The 17,932-nt window shown below is 44.0% G+C and overlaps 1 protein-coding gene across 2 annotated transcripts in view; it reads left to right on the forward strand.

The window, feature by feature from the left end:
• Nucleotides 1–865: 865 nt before the first annotated feature.
• CDKL5 (cyclin dependent kinase like 5) overlaps nucleotides 866–17,932 on the forward strand; it is a 226,042-nt gene continuing 208,975 nt past the window's right edge. Inside the window, exon 1 of one of the 2 annotated variants that reach the window (XM_050777522.1) lies at nucleotides 866–978. The gene's annotated coding sequence lies outside the window, so the exon portion shown is untranslated. Of the gene's footprint in view, nucleotides 979–12,755; nucleotides 17,218–17,932 lie in introns of those variants that run through there. The other variant, XM_050777521.1, reaches the window with a different exon arrangement.

Genomic DNA, 17,932 nt, shown 5'->3' on the forward strand with positions numbered 1-17,932 from the left:
GGGTCGTTGTTGCTGCTGCTGCTGCTACTGCTGCGACAGCTCTTTGCACGCGCTTGGCTGCTGTGTAAGGAATCCTCAGGCTGCTAGGTCTTTGCGCCTAACTCACCCAAGGGACAGCAAGCTGCTGGATGAGTGTACGTGTGAGTGTGTGTTATGTGTGTGCATACGGGCGTGTGTGTGTGCACACGCAGCGGCAACAGTTGGGCAGCAGCAGCAATGGACTTCGATATCATTTTTACCAACAACAGAGATAAACCATCCTCCATCCTGTATTTCTCAGCTCCCGCCCCGAGTGTGCTTTCCCCCTCTTCCCCGACTTCCCCCACCAAAGCCCCCGGCACGGGTCCCTCCGGAGGGAGGGCAGGATAGCTGCGCTGTAGGCAGGATTCCCCCTTTTTTCCGCAGTGACAGGCGGATTCCGGGGCCTCCTCGCCACCCCCTACCCCCGCAGTCACCCCTTTCTCAGTCACGATCTCCCCACCCCACCACCGTCGACCCTCTCCCTCCTTCCTCGCGTTCCCCCCGGCGTCAGCTCCAGGCTCGGGCCCCGCCCCTCTCAGCCTCTCCAGCCCAGGTTGCTAGGGCTTGGCGGGGCAACCAAACCTGGCGTGCCAGGAGGCGCGGCGCGCGCGTGAGCGCGCAGGCGAGCTTGTATAAGGAACCAGCGTTCTTCGGCTTCGGAGACTCGAGCACGAGCGGCGCGAGCCCGAACCCCAAGACAAGCGCTTCCTTCTCATTGGCTCCTACCAGAAGGGGGCGGGGTAAAGGCGGGATCGGGCAGAACCTGAGGCGCTTTTCCATTGGTCAGAACGGGCCGGCTGGGGCGGGGCAGTTAGCAAATTAGGCTGCGCGTTCGCTTCTGCTAGAGGGCGGGGCCGGAGGTTTCGATTAGTTGTCTCTGCCGCTGGGGAAGGTAAAGCGGCGACGGCGTCCTCAGGAGCTGTGGGGTCCCCTGCTAGAAGTGGGGGACTCGGCGGGGTGAGTAGTCGCGCCACCACCCGCCCGCCAAGCCTTCTTGCCCTTACATCGGCCCCGCGTTCACCCAGCTTCTCCTGAGAGTGGGGACCCACCCGGTCCCCCCGGGCGGACGAGAGAAGGGGCGGCGGCGCCGGTCCCCCCGGAACGGGGCGACGCGGTGAGGGCGTCCCAGCCCGGAGTAGCCCCTCCTCAGCGCTCCCCTGCGCCTCTGGAAGGGCTTCCTCTGAGGGGCTGGGGCTGCCTTTTGGGGTGTGGGGAGGCGAAAGGGTGTGAAAGAAGGGCGATGGGTCGAGCCCGCCCCGCGGGGCTCCCCTCAGCGGCGGGTCTGCGGCGTCCCCGCCCCGCCGCTCCCGCGGCAAGAGCTCCCCGGGGCTTGCGGCGAGGGAAGCCCCTTCCCGCCGGCGCCGAGGAGGGGCCTGCGCGCCCGAGCCCCCTGCCCGAGTTCGGAGGGAGCCCGAGACTCCAGTCGCGGCTCTGGCCCTTCTGACCTTGGCTGCCCGGGAGGGTGGGCGAGCGACCCGCCGCTGGCCCCACGGCTCCGCAACCTCCCCCGAACAAGTTTCAGGCGATGCTGTGAAGTTCACGACTGGCATAGTGCGGGGAAGAAGAATGGCCCTTTCTCAGACCTTGATACCCTTTGGACCCTCATAGAAATCGGGTTCTGGGGTTTGGAACCGTCTCCCAGAACGAACAGGTCCTCCTTGCATTGACACGTTTTGTGCCCACGTTGTGGGAAAAAATAACCTGAACATATTTCAGTGTAAAGGCAGATCTTCCTTGAGGGTTTTGTTTTTCGCTTCACTTGAGTGTTAAAGCACAGATGCCTGAATAGGAAAAGCCTGACCTTAGTATCTCTACAGTGAGATTAGACGGGTGCTGTGATATTTAAGTAGTTGCAGATCAGTATTCTGTTAGCATAATCTATTTTAATTGGCTGGAATTTAAGCTGATTTTAGAAAGTATTGTTGACACCGAATGATTTATTTCTGTGCATCTGAATTAGGTTTGTTTGAACGTAATGGTTATATAGTTAAATGTAAAAGATTAGACAAATTAATTTGTCTGACAGCGTTTGTCTGAAACAGGAGACAGAGATGTGTATAGAACAGGATTATCATTTTAGGTAACATCTGCTGGAACATTTCCAGCTTGTTTCTTTCTTGGTGTAGGGTTACAAAAAAGACATCTTCACCGAGGCTATTCGGAATTACATGTGAGTGACACTTAGATGTAAATTTGTTTTTATTCCCTTTAAGTGTTTTAAAATGTGTTATTCACAAAATGTGAAGAGGCTATATTTACTTGTTTCTGTATCTTAGTGTTGAAGGGGATAGTATGATCTTATGATTAACAGTCCAATTAGGGTCCATTAATAATAGATTTTTTAAAAAGGCATGCTGCTTTTCGAGAATATGATAGGTTGAGTACCTAGCAAGACTTTTAATTTCTTTTTATTAAAAGTACTATTTTAGGATTGAGAATTTTTGGCGTTGACACTGAAACCAGGAATAAGGAAGCCTGCAGCAGTCTTAGCAGTTTGACACCACCAGTAGGTGTTTCTGTTGACAAATGCAGAGAAGAGAACATTTGGGAAGGAAATCTTTTTTTCGGGGCGGGGGTGGGGGGGGGGAGGTGAGGGTGGGTGACGGGGGAAGGAGCCAGAAGAGAGAAGCTGTAGAGCTAATGCTGCCAGCACTGTATGGTGAGCATTTCACAAGTACAAGGAAACCTAATTAGGGAAAAATTCCGTTTGGCTGAATTAAATAATAGAACTCCAAAAGAGGCATTCTAAATAAAGTTAACCATTCCAAGAGTGTTAAATAATCTGCCATTTCAGAGTAGTTGGGGGTTCCTCAGTTGGAGAGGGTATCAAATCTCTCCAATTGTCTTGGAGAGATTTGAATTGTCTTGCCTTTTTAACACAGTCAATGCAGCGATTAATTTGCTATATGTATATATATCAAACAGTTGAGTATTCCAGTTTTGTTGTTTAGCGTATTTCCTAAGCCTAAATTTTTTAAAAGCAAAATCTGATATATTTTTTAAAAAATTTGAAATAGAATTCTTTGTCCAGAGAGTATTCCTTTTTTCCTGGCTCAGTCTTAAAATTTATTCATGATTTAGGGGTTTGTGGTTGGTATTTTTTTACCCCTTTTTCTTAGGTTTTTTGATTTTTACTTATGCAAGTTCCCTAAGTCTGCTTTTGTTTATATTGTAATTTTCTTGGAATTATTTAAATCAGAGTGTGGCATCTATTGTGTCCCCTGGGGTTTTAAAAGGAAAGGCTCCCATTGAAAGAAATCGCAGGGCCATCTCGCATAGATGGGTAATAGAAGGTTGACTGCGAATCAGATGTATTCGGTTGCAAATATGCTGCTTGGGGTTAAGGCAGTTTCAGTTAACGGGAACCAGATTTTACATGATGTTTCTACTTTGAAGGTACAGTATTGTTACATTACAAACTGAAAGACAGAGGTGGAGAAATTCCTTTAAGTATCACCCCTAGCCTTGTTTCACCACGGTGTCCAGGAATCTATGAGAGACTCTTAACAATAGCTGCATTGTTGGAAATGACAGTGGCTTCTCTTGCAGAAAGTTAACCTTTCATTATGATTTTCATTTCAATTTACTTTGTAAAAGAAAATTTAGCTTTATCTGAGAAATTGGCTGTGAGAAATTTGTAAAGAGAGCAAGGAAAATAGGTTTTCTTCAACATGTCTGTTAAAATTTCACATTCTGTCCCCTGCCGTTTTGATAACTGGTGATCTTTATTTCCTCTAGATATTAGAAGGTATTCTAACACAGTACCTGATTTTTGGCAGTTACTGTGGGGATATGACTTTTTCATGTAATAAGTTGATGTCAAATAATAATGAGGCATTTAGGAATAAATTAATTCACATGCATAGATCTAAAACGTGAGGGAAATCTTTTAGATAACCCTTAACTTTGGTACAAGAATAGCACAATTTGAAGTATTAAGTTGCTTTCTAAGTAGAAAAAGCTATTTGCTTAGAATTGGGTAATTTTAGATTTTAAAGTTTTTTTTTTTTCCCAACATCAAATAATTTGGCAACATCAAATTTCTTGATAAAGGAGGAGATAGAATCTCACAGATTCTTTATTATCTGATCATGGCATCAGTTGGACTACATTTCAACTTAGGACAATAATGCAATTAAAAGACTACATTTAAACTTTCTGTTTGGAGGTTTTTCTAATTTACTTTCAATCTCAAGCTCGACGTTAGAAATCTTTTGTTGGTGACGCACAATTTTAGTGTTCAGATTTTAGGTTTTGATCGTTTTTAGAATTTTTTTTAATGTGTGTAGAGCAGTACATGGATTACTGAATTAATCAGAGATCTGGCCTCATTTCTCATTCAAGTTTGTACATTTCTTCACACTGAGATACAAGCTTGGGTGCAATTCTGTCGGTGGGTGTGAAAGCTGAGGGTAAGGACCTTCTACCTAGAGACTGATAACATTTAAACATTTCAGGTTTGGGAATTAAAAGAAAGTTATTTATTAGGTTAGAAGGAACTAGCCCATTCAGGTATTTGAAATTGATTGTCAATACTTTGAATTAAGCTCTTAGAAACGTTTGTGTTTGAGATAATCCTAATCAGGGTCAAGTTTTGGGTGTGGTCTCTCTTTTGGGCAGTCTTCTCTGTAATAATTATAATACTCCATCTATTGAGCCGTACTGAATGCCAGACACTGTGACAAGTAATTTATTTGCATGAATACATGTGTATTCTCACAACAGCTCTATGAAGTAGGTCTTCTTACCTCCTGTATACATGTCAAATGGGCTCAGAGAAATAAAGTACTTTGCTGAGATTACCCAGCTAGTCATCAGAAGCAGCAAAATTGCCATCCGAACTGGTCTGACTTGAAGCTGTGCTCTTCAAAACCATGCTTTCTGCTTCTCTTTAGGAAACTGATTTCCCAAGCATATTTATTTTTGACACGGGGTCTCACTCCGTTGCCCAGGCTGGAGTGCAGTGGTGTTATCACAGCTTGCTGCACCCTTAACCTGGTAGACTCAATCGATCCTCCCACCTCAGCCTCCCTAGTAGCTGGCGACTACAGGCACGTGCTCCCATACCAGGCCAGTTTTTCTTTATTTTTAATAGAGGCAAGGTCTTATGATGTTGCTCAGGCTGGTCTTGAACTCCTGGCGTCAAGCGACCCTCCTGCTTTGGCCGCCCAAAGTGCTTGGACTATAGGCATGAGCCACCGCCAGGTCCACCCCAAGGGTATTTTGAGTTCCTACTGTATATCATGCCTGGGGTGGTACTGAAGGTATACATATGCTTCTTGGAGTTCACAGGCTACATTGGCAAGGCTGCTGGACCTTTAGTCAGTCGTATGGGGGACTGAACTCAGATCCATCAGGACTGCTGGATAGAACAGTTGGAAGTGCAGACTTTTCTAACCAGAGGGTCAGACTTTTCTAACAGAGGTTATGTTTCTTCATAAATGAAGGCTGTACATAATCATGCCAAAAATGAGGTAGTTGTTTCTAATTAGCTACTTGGTATTTCATGTTTCTGGATATTGCATTATAACCTTTGATGGACTTTGATTAAATTTGCTACACTAATAAAGGCTACGAAGATACTCCTTGAATTCAATTTTGTGGCTTAGATATACCCTTGAAATAAAATGGCAGCCATTATAATTTGCAGATGGGCACCTCTTGTGTAATTATGACCAGTGAAATAAAATCTGGAGGTAAAGTCTATAGAGATATACTATTATTGTGTATGTGTGTGTTTTTTTTAAGACGGAGTCTCGCTCTGTTGCCCAGACTGGAGTGCAATGGCGTGATCTCTGCTCACTGCAACTTCCACCTCCTGGGTTCAAGCAATTCTCCTGCCTCAGCCTCCCAAGTAACTGGGATTACAGGTGCATGCTGCCATGCCCAGCTAATTTTTTTGTATTTTAGTAGAGACGGGTTTCACCATGTTGCTCAGGCTGGTCTCAAACTCCTGAGCTCAGGCAGTCCACCCGCTTCAGCCTCCCAAAGTGCTAGGATTACAGGCATGAGCCACCGCACCCACCCCTTGTTGTGTGCTAATACAGAGGTTGGACTCTGAAAATTTTTCTATGTGAAAGTAGAACTTTCCTTCTATTTAAAGCTTCTTGTGATTAAAATTTTTTTTTTTTAATTTTTAATTTTTTTTTTTTTTTTTTTTAATGAGACAGAGTGCTGCTCTGTCACCCAGGCTGGAGTGCAGTGATGGGATCTCGGCTTACCGCAACCTCCGCCTCCTGGGTTCAAGTGATTCTCTTGCCTTAGCCTCCTGGGTAGCTGGAATTACAGGCGCCCGCCACCATGCCCGGCTAACTTTTTTGCATTTTTAATAGAGATGGGGTTTCACCATATTGGCCAAGTGGTCTCGAACTCCTGACCTCAGGTGATCCTCCTGCCTCGGCCTCCCAAAGTGTTGGGACTACAGGCGTGAGCCACCACGCCTGGCTCTGAATTTTTTTTTTAAAAGTAAGACCTATCATTAAGAGAACTAAACGGTTATGTACCCTAAAAGAACACTTAAAAGTCCATGTTAGAAAAAAAGAGGACTTAACATCTTTTTCTGTAATCGATTAAAATCACTTTTGTTACTTATTAAAGTTAGAAAGTACTGATGAATACTGTAGAGCCTCAGGGCCAGAAATAATCTTGGCCGAAGCAGGACCATATTTCTACACAGATGGGACCTGTGCGTTAATTTGTTGATTTCTTTTTTTTTTTTTTGAGATGGAGTCTCGCTCTGTCGCTCAGGCTGGAGTGCAGTGGTGCGGTCTCAGCTCACTGCAAGCTCTGCCTCCCAGGTTCACACTATTCTCCTGCCTCAGCCTCCTGAGTAGCTGGGACTAACAGGCGCCCGCCACCACGCCTGGCTAATTTTTTTTTGTATTTTTAGTAGACGGGGTTTTACCGTGTTAGCCAGGATGGTCTTGATCTCCTGACCTTGTGATCTGCCTGCCTTGGCCTCCCAAAGTGCTGGGATTACAAAATTTTGTTGATTTCTTTATAACGTAATGGAGGTGTACTTTACATACCATAAAACTCACCTTTTTAGTGTATGATTCCATTATTTTTAAGTGAATTTATGGAGTTGGCATAGCTATCATTACAGTCCAGTTTTAGAACATTTCCATCACCCCCAAAATTCTCTCCTGTCAATGAGTTTTTTTAACCTTATTTACTTGCTTCACCTAGACCTCTTTTCTTTTTTTTTGAGACAGGGTCTCACTGTGTTGCCCAGGCTGGAGTGCAGTGCTGTGATCTAACTTCACTGCAACCTCCACCTCCCAGACTTGAGCGATCTTCCCACCTCAGCCTCTTGAGTAGCTGGAGCTACTGGCACACGCCACTGCGCCTGGCTAATTTCTTTCTTTTTAAGATGTAATCTCACTGTCACCCAGGCCAGAGTACAGTGGTGTGATCTCGGCTCACTGCAACCTCTGCTTCCTGGGTTCAAGCGATTCTCCTGCCTCAGTCTCCCAAGTAGCTGGGATTACAGGCATGTGCCACTATGCCTGGCTAATTTTTGTGTTTTTAGTAGAGACAGGGTTTCACCATGTTGGCCAGGCTGGTCTTGAACCCCTGACCGCAGGTGATCTGCCTGCCTCGGCCTCCCAAAGTGCTAGGATTACAGGTGTAAGCTACCGTGCTTGGCCAACCTAGATCTCTTTATCATCAGACATTGACAAATGAAATCATGTAGGTCTTAACAGATGTCTTTTTTTTTTTTTTTTTTTTTTTGAGACAGGGTCTCAAGTCTGTCACCCAGGCTAGAGTACAGTAGTGTGATCATGGCTCACTGCAGCCTCTGCCTCCCCAGGCTCAAGTGATCCTCCCACCTCAGCTTCCTGAGTAGCTGGGACTATAGGCGCAGGCCGCCATGCCTGGCTAATTTTTTTGTATTTTGTAGAGATGGGTTCTCACAGTTTTGTTCAGGCTGGTCTTGAACTCCGGAGCTCAAGACATTCCCCTACTTTGGCCTCCCAAAGTGCTGGGATTATAGGCATGAACCAGTGTGCCTGGCCTAAAAGATGTCCTTAAAAAATATCTTCTGGAGGCCAGGTGTAGGTGGCTCACGCCTGTAATCTCAGCACTTTGGGAGGCCAAGGCAGGCATTTCATTTGAGGTCAGGAGTTTGAGACCAGCCTGGCCAACATGGTGAAACCCTGTCTCTACAAAAAATACAAAAATCGGTTGAGTGCAGTGTTGTACACCTGTAGTCCCAGCCTCCTGGGAGGCTGAGGTGGGAGGATGGCTTGAGCCTGGGAGGCAGAGGTTGCAATGAGCCAAGATCGTACCATTCACTCCAGCCTGGGCAACAGGAGTGAAACCCTGTCTCAAAAAAAAAAAAAAAAAAAAAAAATATATATATACACACACACACACACACACACACACACACACACACACACACACACACACACACACTTCTTGGCTGGGCGTGGTGGCTCACGCCTGTAATTCCAGCACTTTGGGAAGCCAAGGCAGACGGATCACCTGAGGTCGGGAGTTCGAGACCAGCCTGAGCAACATGGAGAAACCGTCTCTACTAAAAATACAAAATTAGCCGAGTGTGGTGGCACATGCCTGTAATCCCAGCTCCTCGGGAGCCTGAGGCAGGAGAATTGCTTGAACCCGGGAGGTGGAGGTTGTGGTGAGCCAAGATGGCACCATTAGACTCCAGCCTGCGCCTGGCTAATTTCTTTCTTTTTAAGATGTAATCTCACTGTCACCCAGGCCAGAGTACAGTCTCTGAGAGCGAGACTCAGTTTCAAAAAAAAAATCCACACATATTATCATTTATTAATGCTTTTTGTATTTTCAAAAATTCTTGCCTAAGCATAATACATAGCAAAATTTAAAGGATCATAATGGCAAATGGTATAAATTACCTTGTATTTGTGGCTTAAATTTTATTTTCATTTGATCTTTTTTAAACCAGCGAATAAAATATAACATTCTTGGTGATATGTTGGGAATGCAGGGAAAAGAAATGAAGGTAAAAGTAACATAATTATTGTGCAAGAAAAAGTTACTTCCAAATGTAAGAGCACAGGGAAACAATTGGTTTTCTTGATTTTAAGCTAATAACATTGTGCATTTTATTGTTTGGACCTCTAATCCCTCTTGACAGATCCGTGCCTAATGTGCATGTCATAGAGCAGGCTTCATCAAATTCAGATATTTAGACACTTCGTCTACTTCAGACTGGATTGTGATGGGATTTGCAAACAGCTTAACATGCAAGGTACCGTAACTGCCTTTTCCTGCCTGCATCATTTTCTTCTTAGTGACCTTCTAGGGTGGGCTGGGGAGTAAGGCCAGCTTGGGAACAGGAAGTCTCATCAGCACAGGCTGATCCCCACTTGTGCAGGTTTCCTCCTTTGCTCGGTGTATTGCTTGTGTGGACGGACACTGCTTAGGGACGTTATGTTTTTGGGTACATATAGTAGAGGAATGTAATGGTTTGGTTAGAAGTAAAGTGTTTTGGGAAACTGTATCTAATTTTCTTTGCTTTTAGGTGAACATTTCTCAATGGAAAGTGACCCTTATATGTACCAGGCAGGTAAATCAGTAACTCCTTGTGTGGTTGGTTGTGTCTGGATTTTTAATGGCAAACAGGTTTGACACACAGTGCTGGTCTGATATTAATAGTTTACTGTCAGTTCAATCATAACTGGTTGGAAATAGGCATAGGCTTGCTTTTTTTTTTTTTTTTTGGACTCTATCAAATGGTAACATGAAGTGCCAGTGTAACTTGATTTTGATAGTAAGAACAACTTTGGTTTCTGGAAATTAACAAAACATATATAAATAATATATATTGTTTAAAAAGCTTACCTTACATTATTTTAGGTGAGTTGCAATTTTAGATATCAGGTTTAGATTTTGTATTATGGGCCAGGCGCAGTGGCTCATGCCTGTAATGCCAGCACTTTGGGAGGGCCGAGGTGGGCAGATCACTTGAGGTCAGAAGTTCGAGACCAGCCTGGGCAACAAGGTGAAACCCTGTCTCTACAAATAATACAAAAATTAGCCGGGTGTGGTGGCACGCACCTGTAACCCCAGCTGCTCAGGAGGCTGAGTCGGGAGAATCCCATGAACCTGGGAGGCAGGGGTTGCAGTGAGCCAAGGCCACGCCACTGTATTCCAGCCTGGGCCACAGAGCGAGACTCCATCTCAAAAGAAAGAAAAAGATTTTGTGTTATGTTTAAAGATTAGGTTCTTGGAAGTATGAGATTGTATTTTGATAATTAAAGTAAACATATACAGTCTCATGAGGAAGATACGGCAGATAAAAAGAGTGGTAAGTAATAGTTGAAGAACAACTTGCCTGGATTTACCTGATTACCCTGATATTGCTGATTTTAGAAACTAATTTCCTTATGAGTAGAATCTTTCACAGATTACCAGAGGCTGGGTCAGATGTGATATATCCTAGAATTTATCCACACCCCTAGACACACACCCCACCAAGGTTTGTCAGCCACTTATGGGATATATTAACTGTAATTGCTAGTAATCATTATTCCTAATATTACCACTAAATTCAAGTTTAGCAATGCAAATGAAAAGAAAAAGTTTGATTTTAATTGTAGTTACTGAAAATAGTTGGGGTAGACAAAAGCTAATTTTGTGCAAATAGGTGTTTTATACTTTATCAATTATTTATTTCTCAAATAATCTGTCCTACATCCTGAGGATCTGTCCTTCATTCATTTAACAAATATTACTTAATGAGTATGTAGTGTGTGCCAGACTGTGCTGGAGACTACATGGAGTGATAAATAAGATGTAAGTAGGCCCTGCCCTCAAATAATTAATTATTTTTTGAGACAGAATCTCACTCTGTCGCCCAGGCTGGAGTGCAGTGGTGCAATCTTGGCTCACTGCCACCTCTACCTCCTGAGTTCAAGCGATTTTTGTGCTTCAGCCTCCCAAGTAGCTGGGACTACAGGTGCGTGCCTCCACACCTGGCTGATTTTTGTATTTTCAGTGGAGACGGGGTTTCACCATGTTGGCCAGGCTGATTTCAAACTCCTGACCTCAAGGGATCCACCCACCTTGGTCTCCCAAAGTGCTAGGATTACAGGTGTGAGCCACCAAGCCTGGCCAAAGAATTTAGTCTTGAGATGGAGGCAGAGGAGAACTACAGAACACTGTGGGAGTATGCCTGACCCTTGAACAACGTAGGGGTTGGGGTGCTGACCCTCACGCAGTCAAAAATCCAAGTATAACTTTTGACCCCCCAAAAACTTTACTAAAATAGCCTACTGTTGACCGGAAGCCTTACTGGTAATATAGTCAATTAACACGTTGTTTTGTATGTTATATGTATTATGTAGTGTATTCCTATAGTAACGTAAGCCAGAGAAGAAAATATTATTAAAATCATAGGAAGAGAAAAGATACTTACTATTCATTAAGAGGAAGTGGATCATTATAAAGGTGCTCATTGTCTTCACACTGAGTAGGCTGAGGAGGAAGAGGAGGGGTTGTCTTGCTGTCTCAGCAGGGGCAAAGGTGGAAGAGGTAGAGAAGGTGGAAGGGGAGGCAGGAGAGGCAGGCACACTCTGTAATTTATATTGAAAAAAAAAATCTGGGTATAAGTGGATCCATGCAGTTCAAACCTGTGTTGTTCGAGGGTCAACTGTATATAACAGGGTAGGGCTTGAGAGTCTGTCCTTGGGGGAAGAGGTGGGAAGGTCACTCTGAGGAAGTAACATTTAAGTGAGACCTGAAGAATGAGAAGGACCTGGTCTAGTTGGGGAAATAAGTTTTTCAGACAGAAGGTGCAAATGTGATGAGGCAAGGTGAGACAGCTGGGGTTTTTGCACAACAGAACCTTTTAAAGAACTGAAAGAGGGCCGGGCGTGGTGACTCATGCCTGTAATCCCAGTACTTTGGGAGGCTGAGGCAGGCAGATCACTTGAGCCCAGGAGTTCGAGACCAGCCTGGGCAAAATGGCAAAACCCCATTTCTACAAAAACGCAAAATTAGCTGAGTGTGGTGGTATATTCCTGTAGTCCTAGCTACTCCCAGAGAGTAAACTGGGAGGATTGCTTGAGCCCAGGAGTTTGAGGCTGCAGTGAGCCGTGATTATGCCACTGCACTCCAGCCTGGGCGACAGTGAGACTCTGACTCAAAAAAAAAAAAAAAAAAAAAAAAAACCCTGAAAGAAATCTACAATGACCAGAAAATAAAGAAACAGGCATTGAAGCAGAAGTTGGCAACAGGGGCCAGGTCTTGAAAAGGCTTAGTAGGCCATTTGCTGGGTTTTTGAACTTGCCCTAAGTCTCCTGGGAAACGGTTAAAGCTTTTAAGCAGGGGTGTGACATGAAATGAAATGCTACAAAACCCAATAATTTTAGTTCAATGGAACCTTGGTAATTTACCAGAAAGGTCATAATCTCTGCAAGGTAAGATATTCTTCTCTTGTTTCATTAAAATTTTTGTAACTCCTTTCTTGATTGATTGTCGTCTGCAGTATTATTTTCATTGTTTTTGTAGAAATTCCCTTTAATTTTCTAAAAGTACCTTTTATCCCTCACCGTTCTGTTAACCTTATATAGGAATGTCATTTCTATTTATAACTGAATTAGAATATTTTTTCTAACAGCTTTAGCTCTCTTCCATATTTAAGCTTAAAATTCTTGGCTGTTTTTTCCCTCCAGACACCTTTAATCTGCTCAAAGTATTTAATGTTTTAATGAAATGTTTCATTAAATTTGCTTTATTCTTTTGTTCTTCCAAATACAGTGTCTTAGATATAGTTTAATATTTCTCAGCATTTATGCTATTCCATATTTTATGAAATAACATGTAAGCACCTAGAATGGTTTTAGGAAATTTTGTCACTATTGTATAGGAGCAATGGTGCTTCATCAAGAGCACCATTTTCAAATCTGGTTCACATTCTGTGGCCTTATCTTTTACATTAAATTGGTCTCTGTTAAACATTTTATGTTCAGGTGGGCTTATTTATATATAAGTGCTATAAAGGTGTTATTTTTTTATATCCTGATTTGTTTCTTTCTCCCATAGTAAATGTCCCTACATACTGAATTCTTTTTAGGAAATCTTTGCCATGCTAAGTTTTTGATTGCCTTGGTGATTGCGTGAGCATTCATTCAAGTCTTTCTTGGTGTAAAGTTGTTAGCTCATGCCTGTATACAATGCTATTGCCCACTGTTCCTCTCCACATGTACAAAGAATAACTGCAGCATCACCTTCTTCAAGTATTTCCTTTGAAATCTACATATTGATTCAGCCTTGAATTGAGTTTGCTTTTGCCATGAGTTATTTTCTTTTCTTTTCTTTTTTGAGACGGAATCTTGCTCTGTCCCCCATGCTGGAGTGCAATGGTGTGATCTCGGCTCACTGCAACCTCCGCCTCCTGGGTTCAAGCAATTCTCTTGCCTCAGTCTCCCAAGTAGCTGGGATTACAGGCATGTGCCCCCATGCCTGGCTAATTTTTGTATTTTTAGCGGAGCCAGGGTTTCACCATGTTGTCCAGGCTGGTCTCGAACTCCTGACCTCATTATCTGCCTGCCTTGGCCTCCCAAAGTGCTGGGATTGCAGGTGTGAGCTAAGGATGGGCATATAAAGCTGGGAGAATTGCAAGAAGTAATGTTTATTTATGTACTACATGCTTTGCTTTGATGCTTGTACCATAGCTACATCCCAGGATCTTTTCTACTGTAAGCTCCATGGAGGCTTGGAGTGTTGACTGTTATACCCTCAGTATGTGGGTACCACATTGCCTTACACGTAGGAAGTGCTCAATAAAGACTTCCCTTATCAAAGGTGCCCCTTTTTGCACCCCGCCCCCCCACCATTTCCTCATGTTTGTATCTTCTTCCTTGTGCAGTGGTTGCTATATCAGGTGCCTATCTAGTGGATCCTCCTCTCTGCTCACCCTATAGACATGCCTGTCCTGTGTCTAGTTACCTGTGTAAGATGTGTAATTGTTATAATTGCATCCACACTGGTAAATGAGTAGGTGCTAATAGCTCTCTGTGGGGCCCCAGAATCTTTTCTACCAACATTTACAGTATGGCAGACGAAGGGGAAGCCAAAGATGACAACTACCAGAGTGACATCTCTGAGTTTTTTTTCATGATTTATTGCATGAATTCATTGAAATGCTGAGTTCTGTTTCATAATAGGGGTGTGTGTGTGTGTGCGCGCGCGCGTGCGTGCATGCGTGCATGTATCTTCGTTGTACAATACAGGCATACTTTGGAGATAGTTTTGTTTTAGACCACCACAATAAAGCAAATATTGCTGTAAAGCAAGTCACACAAATTTTTTGGTTACTCAGTGCATATAAAAGCTTTGTTGGCTGAGCGTGGTGTCTCACACTCATAATCCCAGTGCTTTGGGAGACCAAGGCAGGCAGATCCCCAGAGGTCGGGAGTTCGAGATCAGCCTGGCTAACATGGTGAAACTCCGTCTCTACTAAATATACAAAATTAGCTTGGTGTGGTGTCTCGCGCCCGTAATCCCAGCTACTCAGGAGGCTGAGGCGGGAGAATCACTTGAAGCCAGGAGGTGGAGATTGCAGTGAGCTGGGATGACACCACTGCACTCCACTCCAGTCTGGGCGACAGAGTGAGATTCGGTCTCCAAAAAAAAAACAACAAAGCTTTGTTTACACTATACTGTTGTCTATTAAGTGTGCAATAGCATTATGTCTAAAAAAAAAAAAGCACATACTTTCATTTATTGCCAAAAAATGCTGGCAATCATTTGACCCTTCAGTGACCCATAACCTTTTTGCGGGTGGTGGGTTTTGCCTTAGTATTGATGGTGACTGACTCATCAGGGTGGTGGTTGCTGAAGGTTGGGGGATCTGTGGCAGTTCCTTAAAATAGGACAGCAATGAAGTTTGCCATATCTGTTGACTCTTCCTTTCATTGTAGGTTTCTCTGTAGCATACGATGCTGTTTGATAGCATTTTACCCACATTAGAACTACTTCTCCAAGCCTGCTGCTGCTTTATCAACTAAGTTTATAGAATAGTCTATTTTTGAAATAGTCATTTCAAAAATGTTTAAGGCTTCAAAAATGTTTAAAGTAGATTCCATCTCAGAAAAACACTTCCTTTGTTCTACCATAAGCAGCAACTCCTTTGTCCATTCATGTTTTATCATGAGATCACAGCAATTCAGTCATATCTTCAGGCTCCTCTTGCCTTGGCCTCCCAAAGTGGTAGGATTGTAGGTGTGAGCCACTGCACCTGACCATATCATCTTTTTTTTGGTTTTGTTTTGTTTTTTTTTGAGACAGAGTTTTGCTCTTGTTGCCCAGGCTGGAGCACAGTGGCACTATCTTGGCTCACTGCAACCTCTGCCTCCCGGGTTCAAGCGATTCTCATGCCTCAGCCTCCCAATTAGCTGGGATTACAGGCATGTGCCACCACACCTAGCTAATTTTGTATTTTTAGTAGAGATGGAGTTTCACTGTGTTGGTCAGGTTGGTCTCGAACTCCTGACCTCAGGTGATCCACCCACTTCAGCCTCCGTATAATCTTTTTGTCTATAAATGGGTATGTCTTTCCTTCTGCTAGGCCATTAGTGCTGATATTTGAGTTAGTTTATTTAGGAATTGGTGTAGTCAAGTCCAAGGTTGTACTACTCACCACATGACAGCCAATAAGTTAAGAGACAAGGTGTTGGGGCAAAGAAAGCAATTTTATTTAGGGAGCCAGCAACCCGAGAAGTTGGTGGACTAGTAATGTCCTAAAGAGCCATCTTAAGTTAATACGAATTTTAGCCTCCTTTTATGTTAGAGGAAGAGAGAAGAAGGAGGAGATTGAGGTCAAGAGGTGACTATGATGACCACAGACATCTGGGTGGCAGTGAGGGTCTGTGGAGGTTGTGAAACTTCTTTGTCCTTGGTCAGGTCACAATACTATAAATCTTTAACATGGCTGGGCATGGTGGCTCACTCCTGTAATCCCAGCACTTTGGGAGGCTGAGGCAGGCAGATAACTTGAGCCTAGGAGTTCAAGACCAGCCTGGGCAACATGGCGAAACACCGTCTCTATCAAAAATAAAAAAATTAGCCAAGTGTGGTGGCACACACCGTTGGTCCCAGCTACTCAGGAGGCTGAGGTGGGAGGATCACCTGAGCCCAGGAGGTCGAGGCTGCAGTGAGCCATGATTGTGCCACTGCACTCTAGCCTGGGTGACAGAGTGAGACCCTGTCTCAAAAAAAAAAAAAAAAAAGAAAAAAGAAATCATTAACAACATTGTTATTTGTGTGTACACTGCCCTTATCTCTTCAGAGGTTAGTTTTCAGAAGGGACTATTTGCTTTAAACTATAAACTATAGACTGAATGTCTCCCATAGTTAGATGGTATCACTGGGTGGTGGTGGGGGCTTAGAAGCAAAATGGTGTTAGTCATGCTAGGCCTCCTTTTCACTGTTACATTGGGCTGGATTTGAGGTTTTTTGTGTTATGGTTAACCTAGTGTACCCCAGTTTTCAAATTCTCTTAGAGATACTTTGTGATCAGAGTAGGAATTGGTTTACCAGAACAGTGTCTGTTCCAGTGTAAATTTCAGGTCTCCCCTTTGAAGTGTGCTTTAGTGAGGGTTTCTATATGTTCTTGATTTTCTCCCGTCCCTTTCTCAGTGATATTCTGCTCTTACTGTTCCTGGAAGTTTGTTTGCTTGGAGGTGGGGAGGGGTGGTAGGATGTGGTCTCTTCTTGATTAAGCCTCAGTTTCAGGCCTGAGTTTCAGGATCTTGCCCCTTCCCTGGCTGTTGTAGTGGGCTCAATGTGGAATGCTATGCCTCTCCCAGGACTCGGGCACCCATCCCTCCTCCCTGCTTTTTCACTGTTGTCTTAAGGGTAGAAGTAACGATTGTCCCTTCTGTCACAGTGAAGGCTTGTCTTCCCTAGTGGAGATAGGGTAGAGTGATTTGAGGGTAGTGTCCAGCCTCTCAGGCTTAGCTGCTGCCCACCCCCAGGTTTGCATCACAATGAGCATACCTCAGAGCTCTTTAGAGCTCTGAGTGCGTGGGGTGGGGGGGTTGGAGGAGGAAGGCCCTGCAGGAAGTTGAGGTACCATATCCTCAATTTCTGTGACTCCCAGTGGTTTCACGCTATCTTTTCAGCAAGCCACATCAGATTTCACCCATTTACTGACTCTTCTACCCATTCTTTTTGGTGTCCAGCTGTACTCTCTGAGAGGTGAGCATATGGTTGTCTCCTTTCTCCCTTCAGGTACGCTCCTTAGTTTTTGAGCCAACTGGTTGTTCTGTTGGTTTTTTTTTTTTTTTTTGAGATGGAGTCTTGCTCTTTCGCCCAGGCTGAAGTGCAGTGGCGTGATCTCGGCTCACTGCAAGCTCCGCCTCCCGGGTTCATGCCATCCTCCTGCCTCAGCCTCCCGAGTAGCTGGGACTACAGGCGCCCGCCACCATGCCTGGCTACTTTTTTTGTATTTTTAGTAGAGACGAGGTTTCACTGTGTTAGCCAGGATGGTCTCGATCTCCTGACCTCGTGATCCGCCCGCCTCGGCCTCCCAAAGTGTTGGGATTATAGGCGTGAGCCACGGCGCCCAGTGCTCTGTTGAGTTTAAAGAAAGTCTTGAATTTGAAATTAGTTCAGCTCTTTTTCGTTGTAGTTCTCTTGTTCCAGGGTTTAAGCCAGAAATTTGGTTACTCTTAAAATTTTAACATGAGCATTTCCTTAAGTCTAAGCTCAATTATTATTCCTGTCCTCCTGAATAAGACCAAGAGTTTGGAGTGAATTACTCCTTAACCGTTAGCCTCTCTTCCATGTTAATGTTATTTATGTGTTAGTTTTGCCTTACTTAAGCCACCTTACACCTATAAAAATAGTGAATATTTACTCATGTGTTTTTCAGGTTTCTTTGGTCACCATTCTTCCTGCACTCTATTTCTTC

Source organism: Macaca thibetana, chromosome X, assembly GCF_024542745.1.
Source record: "Macaca thibetana thibetana isolate TM-01 chromosome X, ASM2454274v1, whole genome shotgun sequence".
In the NCBI taxonomy this organism is placed as follows: domain Eukaryota; kingdom Metazoa; phylum Chordata; class Mammalia; order Primates; family Cercopithecidae; genus Macaca; species Macaca thibetana.